The sequence below is a fragment of the Mytilus trossulus genome, chromosome 11, assembly GCF_036588685.1.
Source record: "Mytilus trossulus isolate FHL-02 chromosome 11, PNRI_Mtr1.1.1.hap1, whole genome shotgun sequence".
Classification (NCBI taxonomy): Eukaryota; Metazoa; Mollusca; class Bivalvia; order Mytilida; family Mytilidae; genus Mytilus; species Mytilus trossulus.
In genome coordinates, this window is record NC_086383.1 from 69464963 (window position 1) to 69476637 (window position 11675).

Below are 11675 nucleotides of genomic sequence, written 5' to 3' on the forward strand. Positions count from 1 at the left end.
GATCTAGGTTTATAGCATTAGGCGTCAGCGTTCATTGTTGACTGTACTGGTCAATCAGAAATTATGTTGGTTTTGATTGCTTGCGTAAGTTTTCGTATTGTCTAAGTTAACTGTCTAAATTAAACATATATATTCATTTAAGTCTGTAATTTCTTGTTCAATGAGATCCACGTGTATGAATTCTGTAAACATCTCGCTCAAATCATGCACAATCTTGAAAGGTCAAGTGAGCTTTTTTCATCACTTGGCGTCCGTCGTCCGTTGTGGTCGTCGTATGTTTACTCTTACAAAAATCTTCTTCTCTGAAACTAATGGCCAAATTTATCTTAATTTAACTTTGCAACAATCATCTCTATTGTAAGTAGTTTTACAATTGATTTCAATGACCCCGCCTGCCAACTAACATGGCCGACATGAATAAAAATAAAACTAAGGGGTAAAATGCAGTTTTTGGCTTATATCTCTCAAACTAAAGCATTTAGAGCAAATCTGACATGAGATAAAATGTACACCAGGTTAAGAACTATCCACCCTTACATATTTGGGTTGCTGCCCCTGAATTGGTAACTTTAGGGACATTTTGCAGTTATTGGTTATTATCTTGAATATTATAATAAATAAAGATAAACTGTAAACAGTAATAATGTTCGGCAAAGTAAGTTCTACAAATAAGTCGGCATGATCAAAACTGTTAGTTGACCACCTTTGGAATTATTGCCCTTTATAGTCAATTTTTAATAATTTTTCATAAATTTTTGTAATCTTTTACAAAAATTTTCTCCTCTGAATCTACTGATACAAATTTAACCATACTTGGCCATAATCATAATTAGGGAATCTAGTTTCAAAAATGTGTCAGATGACCCCACCTTACAACCATAATGGCCGACAAGGTAATTGTTGGCTTGCTGACCCTGAGTTAGCAATTTTTACAGAAATTTGCAGTTTTTTGTTATTATCTTAAATATCATTATAATATCTGATAACGTATGCTATTATTATGATTTTATCTTATTTTACATGATTTCCAAATCATTATTAAATGCAGGAGAGCGACACATGCTATTGATAACCTCTAATTCTGGTGTATGTGCTCTTTTGTGCTCCTTTGTGGTGTATTGTTCTCCTTTAAGGTGTTTACACTCTTTTGTAGTTAATTGTGGTCCTTTGTTGTGTATGTGCTCCTTTGTGGTGTATTGTACTCCTTTCGGTGTATTGTTCCCTTTTGCTGCGCAATGTACTCATTTGTTGTGCATTTTACTCCTATTTATGTAAGTACCCCTTTGTGGAGCATTGTACTCCCTGTTAGTGCATTCTGGTCCTTTGAGGTGATTTGTGGTCATTTTAGGTGTATGTGCTCAGCTCAATTGAGGTATTGTACTCCTTTGTGGTGGATGTGTCCTTTTTTACACAAAGTTCTATTTGCAAAAATGTTAGCATATTAGGATATTTTTTATATTATGTTAATTTTACCATATATTATTTTCAAATTACTATGTACATATAATTATATCGATAATATTAATTCCATGCATAAGATCATGATAATTATGTTTTTTATATTATTGTTAGCATATCATTATTTTTATAAATAATTTGACCATATTATTATGTTGATGTTTATATATGATTTTTACATATATTTTTTTTCTCACCACTATGTATCTATCAATGTATGTTACACATCGCAGGATCCAATTGCTGATATATGCGCATTGGAAGAGGTTGGTTAGTATAAGTATTGGAGGGCAGTGATGTTATTTTCTAGGTGGTTCTACTTCACTATCGTTTTAGGAAAAAGGAGTTCTTTCAGATGTCTGTTTTGCAGTCCATCAAATGGAATCATCTGCTATTCATGCTATTATGGGTTTCTTGTCTTTTTGTGATGTTCTTGTATTTAAAATCAATAATGTTATTTGTCTTGACTTGGCTTTTGTTTCTGTTTTCTTGTAGATACATGTATTTCAATCGTTAACCAACATCAATAACTGAGCAACTCTAGAGAACATATTCAGCCTCTGGTGTTTCCTTGGTTCTTTTAAGAGGTGGTTTTAAAATCATATTTGTAACGCATCCTGTTTCTCTGGATTTATAGTCGTGCAGGATGAAACGTGCACTTCTTTTCTGTATGCTTTCTATCTTCTATTGGTGAATGGGTTCCAAGTGATAGGATGGTATTTTAGTACCGATCTAACCATGGCTTTTAAAGTAGGATAGTTTGTTGCACTCTCAAAGGTACTTGCGTAAGTTTCTTAGAAGGAAACCAAGTGTACAGCGTGTCCTGCTTATAAATTTCACAATGTGCCTGGTCCACTTTCGGTCATCGGATAAATTAAGATGTAGGTACGGATTTGTTTGAACTTGCTTTAATATCATGTTGTCTTGTTGGTTACCATATAATTATGTTTATATATGAGTGTAACACTATACTTATTTTTATATATGAGTGTTACCACATACTTATGTTTATATATGATTGTTACAATATAATTTATGTGTATATACGATTTTCACCATCTTACTTTCTATGTACATATAATGATTCCTGATATCGTATTAATATTCATTATTAACATGTAATAAACAGTACAATATAGTAAAAAAAATATATTAATAATTTTAATAAAATGATGAACCTATACCCCTTATTGAGCAGGATGTGTTTGTTCTTTTAGGGCACCTCAGTTCCGCTATAATCACATATGTTGTGTCGTCGTATGTTAACAATTTTACCTATTTTACATGAGATAGTACCACTATAAGCTAGTGGAGTCAGACCTGCACGTCTTTCAAGGGCACCTCAGTTCAACTTTGATCTCAATTAGCGTCCGTTGTGTTGTTTTGAAAAAAAGACTTATTTTACATTATCCACTAGTGTAGCAAGAACTGCTTTTCTTTCGAGGGCACCTTAGTTCAGCATATAGGGAAACATCTTGTATGTTGAATTTTCAGGTTAAACAACTTGTATCCTACCTGCTTTTTTTAAGTTTTCGGCCAAATCATGTTAAAAACATGATGCTTTCACCTATCCCGTTTCGTAAATAGTCAAATTTAGGCATGTTTCCTTAGAATTAAACTTGCTTATATACACATAAGGGAAGTGATTTATTCAAAAGGGGCAAAGTTACGTGTACAAATCACATGGATAAAGTATACATAACTATGATTTTGATGTAGTGAAACTTGTTGAATAGGAGTTGCTCGTCATTCTGGGGATTTACAGTACAGCTATAATTATAACTTTAGTCCATTTAGTCGTCGTCTGTTAACAATTTACATATCTTACACAAGATAGTGCCACTAATAAAGAAGGATCTGCTCGTCCTTCCAGTGCACCTCAGTTCATTTATGATGAACATATGGCGTCCATGGAGTTGTCGTCTGTTAACAATTTACGTATTTTACGTGAGTTAGTACCACTAGTGGAGCAGGAGATGACGAGATGCACTTCCTTTTATGGCAGCTCATGCAGTTTAGTTGTTCTCATCACTAGGCGTCTGTTGTGTCGTCGTCTAATAGCATTTTACTCATTTTACATAAGCTAGCGCCACTAGTGAAACCAGAGCTGCTCGCCCTTGTATTGCACCTTAATTTAGCAACAAGCATGATGTTCATATGGCGTCCATTGTGTCGTCGTCTTTTAACAAGTTTACTTATTTTAGATAAGATAGTGGAACTTTTGAAACAGGAGCTGCTAGTCCTTCCAGGGCACCTCAGTTCATATCTGACGGGCACTTGACGTCAATTGAGTCGTCGTCTGTTAACAATTTAATTATTTTACATGGGATAGTGCAACTAGTGGAACAGGAGCAGGAGCTGCTTGTCCTTATAGGTCATCTCAGTTCATCTATTCTCATCACTTGCCGTCCGTTGTGTTTACTTATTTTGCATTATATACAACCACGAGCGAAGCAGGAGCTTGATGTCCTGCCAGGGAATCAGGGTTTACTTATTCTCATCACTTGGTGTCCGTTGTGTCATCGTCTGTTAATATTTTCTATGTATTTAACATAACATATGCCACTCGTGGGGTAGGAGATGCTAGTTCTTCCAGGGCACCTAAGTTCATCTATGACGAGCATTTTGCATCCATTGAGTCGTTGTTTGTTACCAATTTACTTATTTTACAGGAGATAGTACCACTAGTAGATCATGAGATGCTCGTCATTCCAAGGTACCGCGATTCAGCTCATCACTTGTCGTCCATTGTGTTGTCGTCGTTTAATCATCTACTTATTTAACATAATAAAGTGCCACTAATGGAGCAGGCGCTACTTGTCCTTCCAAGGCACCTTAGTTCACCTATTCTCGTCACATGGCGTCTTTTTTGTCGTCGTCTATTAACCTTTTACTTAATTTACATGAGCTAGTACCACTGGTGGAGCAGGGGTTACTTGCCCTCTAGGACACAGCAGTTCAACTATGATCATCATTTGGCGTTCGTTTTGACGTCATTCATTAACTTTTACAAAAGTCCTTTTCTCTGAAACTAATTATCCAAATTAAACAAAAATGAACAACAAACAACTTTGGGTATGTAATTGACAAACTTTGTCCGATAACCTCACTTGCCAACCATCATGGCTGACATGGATAAAAATAGAATAATAAATGAATAATAAATAAGCTTTATTTACAGTCGGCAATGTATACAAACATAGACAAACATAAGCTCTAATGAGCTTTTAATATTAGGGTAAAGTGCAATCTTTACTGTTATCTAGAAGAAAAACTAGATAAACAGACTTGGCAGGATTGTTCAGAATGTTGAGATCGACTGACATTTCATTTACATTTAAATTTTCAGACGAATTCTGTGGGAGTTATTGCCTTTAAATGAACATGTTTTTTGTCTTTTGTTTTCCTAATATCTTGAATACTAGAATAGATGGTGAGAAACTTTGATACATGAAATAAGCAGCAGGACAAAATCTAGACTACATAGATAGAGGCTTGGCGCCTTCAAGCTAGTTAATTCCCCTCACATTCTGTACGTGACTGTTCCAAGTCAGAAACAAGTAATTCAGTGGTAGTCGTTTGTTGCTGTGTCACATATTTATTTTTGTATTATTTTGTACATTAATTAGGCTGTTAGTTTTCTGGTTTGAATTGTTTACATTTGTATTTCATGCGGGCATTTTATTATTTATTTATTTTTTTTATTTTTAGTACAGCACTCAGTAGTCAGCACTTCGGTGTTGACATGAATATCAATTATATGGTCATTTTTATAAATTTTCTGTTTACAAAACTTTGAATTTTTCGAAAAACTAAGGATTTTCTTACCCCAAGGAGTAGATTTACCTTAGCCGTATTTGGCACAACTTTTTGGAATTTTGGGTCCTCAATGCTCTTCAACTTTGTATTTGTTTGGCTTTTTAACTATTTCGATCTGAGCGTCACTGATGAGTCTTATGTAGACGAAACGCGCGTCTGGCGTATACAATTATAACCCTGGTACTTTGGATAACTATTTGTGTCATTTGGTCTTTTGGGGAGTGTTATCATTGGCAACCATACCAATATCTTTTTTTTAAATTAATCAATTAGACATCTTAGCCGAAATGTTTGTCCTTTCATAAATATTATTACTATTAGTTACATTTTATCATCATATCTTGAATGCTATATAACAGAGATCGAAACTTTCTAACAAAAATAATCAGCAAGAGCAGATCTACACATCATAACGCCAGGGAGTCCAATGTTGAAGATGATATATCGACTCCTTAGATCCTCTAGTTTGTGTCTCGCCTGATATGAAAGTAGCGTAAAGCGAGACTTAAAGATTGCTTGTCCGGTGATGGCGACGGCGTGAGCAATTGTTAAGTTTTCTGCTAAAGTTAATTAGTTTGAACTTTGAATCGATCTACTTGTGCTATAACTGACATTTAAGTTGGTAGCGACATTACGTACAGAACTGGAGCTTTTTCTTTTATCTTTTATATCATATTAAATCATGTTAAATATTGTACTGGATTAACTGACATTTAAGTTGGTAGCGACATTACGTACAGAGCTGGAGCTTTATCTTTTATCTTTTATATCATATTAAATCATGTTAAATATTGTACTGGATTAACTGACATTTAAGTTGGTAGCGACATTACGTACAGAACTGGATCTTTATCTTTTATCTTTTATATCATATTAAATCATGTTAAATATTGTACTGGATTAACTGACATTTAAGTTGGTAGCGACATTACGTACAGAACTGGAGCTTTTTCTTTTATCTTTTATATCATATTAAATCATGTTAAATATTGTACTGGATTAACTGACATTTAAGTTGGTAGCGACATTACGTACAGAACTGGAGCTTTATCTTTTATATTTTATATCATGTTAAATAACGTTAAATATTGTACTGGATTAACTGACATTGAAGTTGGTAACGTTAAAACATGATCTGTTAAGATCTGCATGAGTGAGACGTAGCAGAACAAGTCAAAGTACTAAAGTTCTGAACAACGGATGGTCACAAGTTCTTGAAGTTGGTGCGACAAGCACTTGTTATAGAAAAAAAACACAACTCTATACCTGAAATTGATGTTGATGTAGCAATACACAGTTAGAAAAAAAAACATGAAATCGACGCTCATAATTTTTAAGCTGCCTCTTTTCCTTCCTTTCTAACAAATAAGGCTTAATATTTGTGGTATGCATGTGCATAATTATGGAAAGTAAACAATCCATAGATTTAATTTCTAATAGTTATAATGGTGAAATACAACCACTTTTTGGTGTAACCATGGCAACAATCTGCATTTATTTGATATGAAAAATTACAAAAGGGGGGTGAACATGTCACAAAAGTCTCAAAAATTTGGTCCTAAGGAAAATTTCAATCAATTAGCGTGATACCTTTCCTGACATTATAGCCCTTATCTATCAAGAGGTCCAAAATCAAATCATAATCTTTCAGTCAGTTTAATTGAAGTCTGGAGCTGGCATGTCAGTTCACTGCTAGTAGTCTGTTGTTATTTATGTATTATTGTCATTTTGTTTATTTTCTTTGGTTACATCTTCTGACATCAGACTCGGACTCTCTTCAACTGAATTTTAATGTGCGTATTGTTATGCGTTTACTTTTCAACATTGGTTAGAGGTATAGGGGGAGGGTTGAGATCTCACAAACATGTTTTACCCCGCCAATTTTTTTGCGCCTGTCCCAAATCAGGAGCCTCTGGCCTTTGTTAGTCTTGTATTATTTTAATTTAAGTTTCTTGTGTACAATTTGGAAATTAGTATGGCGTTCATTATCACTAAACTAGTATATATTTGTTTAGGGGCCAGCTGAAGGACGCCACCGGGTGCGGGAATTTCTCGCTACATTGAAGACCTGTTGGTGACCTTCTGCTGTTGTTTTTTTAATTGGTCGGGTTGTTGTCTCTTTGACACATTCCCCATTTCCATTCTCAATTTTATTCAATAGGAAAAACGGACTATCAAACACGAAAATTGCATATTAAACATGCTAAAACAATATAAATGTTCATATAAACCATCTTGAAAGGCTATATTATTCTTCAACTATCTAAAAATTAATGTAATTGTACAAAAAACTTTTCATATTTAAAAAATTCACCATGGCCATAATGCGAAACTACACCTCTAACTGTGTTTTACTACATAATGAACAGATTTTTTTCTGGGACAAGTTCGTTTTGTGTGTGGGTGATAAATTAATGACAGGGAATTCATCCTCATTGTAATGACTATCATATTGTAGTGATATAAATCAATATACTCTAGTCTATTGTGATATATTATATTGATACTTGTATATAACAGTTACATGTGTATATTAGTTTACTGTGGTCTATTGTTATATATTATATTGATACTTGTATATAACAGTTACATGTGTATATTAGTTTACTGTGGTCTATTGTTATATATTATATTGATACTTGTATATAACAGTTACATGTGTATATTAGTTTACTGTGGTCTATTGTTATATATTATATTGATACTTGTATATAACAGTTACATGTGTATATTAGTTTACTGTGGTCTATTGTTATATATTATATTGATACTTGTATATAACAGTTACATGTGTATATTAGTTTACTGTGGTCTATTGTTATATATTATATTGATACTTGTATATAACAGTTACATGTGTATATTAGTTTACTGTGGTCTATTGTTATATATTATATTGATACTTGTATATAACAGTTACATGTGTATATTAGTTTACTGTGGTCTATTGTTATATATTATATTGATACTTGTATATAACAGTTACATGTGTACATCAGTATACTCTGGTCTATTGTTATATATTATATTGATACTTGTATATAACAGTTACATGTGTATATTAGTTTACTGTGGTCTATTGTTATATATTATATTGATACTTGTATATAACAGTTACATGTGTATATTAGTTTACTGTGGTCTATTGTTATATATTATATTGATACTTGTATATAACAGTTACATGTGTATATTAGTTTACTGTGGTCTATTGTTATATATTATATTGATACTTGTATATAACAGTTACATGTGTATATTAGTTTACTGTGGTCTATTGTTATATATTACATTAATACTTGTATATAACAGTTACATGTGTATATCAGTTTACTCTGGTCTATTGTTATATATTATATTGATACTTGTATATAACAGTTACATGTGTATATTAGTATACTCTGGTCTATTGTTATATATTATATTGATACTTGTATATAACAGTTACATGTGTATATTAGTATACTCTGGTCTATTGTTATATATTATATTGATACTTGTATATAACAGTTACATGTGTATATTAGTATACTCTGGTCTATTGTTATATATTATATTGATACTTGTATATAACAGTTACATGTGTATATTAGTATACTCTGGTCTATTGTTATATATTATATTGATACTTGTATATAACAGTTACATGTGTATATTAGTATACTCTGGTCTATTGTGATATATTATATTGATACTTGTATATAACAGTTACATGTGTATATTAGTATACTCTGGTCTATTGTTATATATTATATTGATACTTGTATATAACAGTTACATGTGTATATCAGTATACTCTGGTCTATTGTTATATATTATATTGATACTTGTATATAACAGTTACATGTGTATATTAGTATACTCTGGTCTATTGTTATATATTATATTAATACTTGTATATAACAGTTACAGGTGTATATTAGTATACTCTGGTCTATTGTTATATATTATATTGATACTTGTATATAACAGTTACAGGTGTATATTAGTATACTGTGGTCTATTGTGATATATTATATTGATACTTGTATATAACAGTTACATGTGTATATTATTATATTGATACTTGTATATAACAGTTACATGTGTATATTAGTATACTCTGGTCTATTGTGATATATTATATTGATACTTGTATATAACAGTTACATGTGTATATTAGTATACTCTGGTCTATTGTTATATATTATATTGATACTTGTATATAACAGTTACATGTGTATATTAGTATACTCTGGTCTATTGTGATATATTATATTGATACTTGTATATAACAGTTACATGTGTATATTAGTATACTCTGGTCTATTGTTATATATTATATTGATACTTGTATATAACAGTTACATGTGTATATTAGTATACTCTGGTCTATTGTTATATATTATATTAATACTTGTATATAACAGTTACATGTGTATATTAGTATACTCTGGTCTATTGTTATATATTATATTAATACTTGTATATAACAGTTACATGTGTATATTAGTATACTCTGGTCTATTGTTATATATTATATTGATACTTGTATATAACAGTTACATGTGTATATTATTATATTGATACTTGTATATAACAGTTACATGTGTATATAACAGTTACATGTGTATATAACAGTTACATGTGTATATAACAGTTACATGAACAGATTTTTTTCTGGGACAAGTTCGTTTTGTGTGTGGGTGATAAATTAATGACAGGGAATTCCTCCTCACTATAATGACTATCATATTGTAGTGATATAAATCAGTATACTCTGGTCTATTGTTATATATTATATTGATACTTGTATATAACAGTTACATGTGTATATAACAGTTACATGTGTATATAACAGTTACATGTGTATATCAGTTACATGTGTATAACAGTTACATGTGTATATAACAGTTACATGTGTATATCAGTTACATGTGTATATAACAGTTACATGTGTATATCAGTTACATGTGTATAACAGTTACATGTGTATATCAGTTACATGTGTATATAACAGTTACATGTGTATAACAGTTACATGTGTATATAACAGTTACATGTGTATATCAGTTACATGTGTATATAACAGTTACATGTGTATATCAGTTACATGTGTATAACAGTTACATGTGTATATAACAGTTACATGTGTATAACAGTTACATGTGTATAACAGTTACATGTGTATATCAGTTACATGTGTATATAACAGTTACATGTGTATAACAGTTACATGTGTATATCAGTTACATGTGTATATAACAGTTACATGTGTATATAACAGTTACATGTGTATATAACAGTTACATGTGTATATAACAGTTACATGTGTATATAACAGTTACATGTGTATATAACAGTTACATGTGTATATAACAGTTACATGTGTATATAACAGTTACATGTGTATATAACAGTTACATGTGTATATAACAGTTACATGTGTATATAACAGTTACATGTGTATATAACAGTTACATGTGTATATCAGTTACATGTGTATATAACAGTTACATGTGTATATCAGTTACATGTGTATAACAGTTACATGTGTATAACAGTTACATGTGTATATCAGTTACATGTGTATATAACAGTTACATGTGTATATAACAGTTACATGTGTATATAACAGTTACATGTGTATATAACAGTTACATGTGTATATTAGTTTCATGCATTTGTAGATCATCTTATTCTAGTCTACTATATACATAATAGTGCAGTGCAAGTGCATGGTGTACACGTCACTCTTCTGTAATTATTCGAATTTTCTATTAGAAATGAATCAATTTGAGTAGGCACCGTATTTTCCCGCAAAACATGTTTAATCATCCATGCAGAGTTGTCGTTCCTTCAGATTGCAAACTTTCTTGAGTTCTTGAGATAGTCTGCCACATACGTGTACATAGATATAAATGATTTGTTTAACCTATTTGCATATACATTTAACCTTCAGTAATATAATTAATGTATCTTCTTTAAAAAGTATTTGATGAGTATTCATTGAAGAAATTAATTTATAACAAGCAACAAGGAATGTTAGTTTCCACTTGATGAAGTCTACGAATTCATCATGTTTATAGATCGGTTAAAAACCCAAAACGAATATTACGTAATGGAAATCTAGGCGATAGAAAACACTGATATGCCCTCACGGTCATCCGCTGTAATAAATGATTTTATATTATGGCATGTACAAAACTGCACATGGAAATCACCAAGTTGTCGACTACAGAGTTAGTATAACAGTGGTTTTTTTTTTTACTCGATTCTACAATCGTCAATTTTTTTTTTCAGACATCGTAGTTAGATCGTAGTGAGTTCGTAGTGAGATCGTGGCCTTGTGTGACTGTGGTATTTAACAGCCATTTATAGGTTAACCTCCGATTTTAGATAATTAATATCACGCCTTC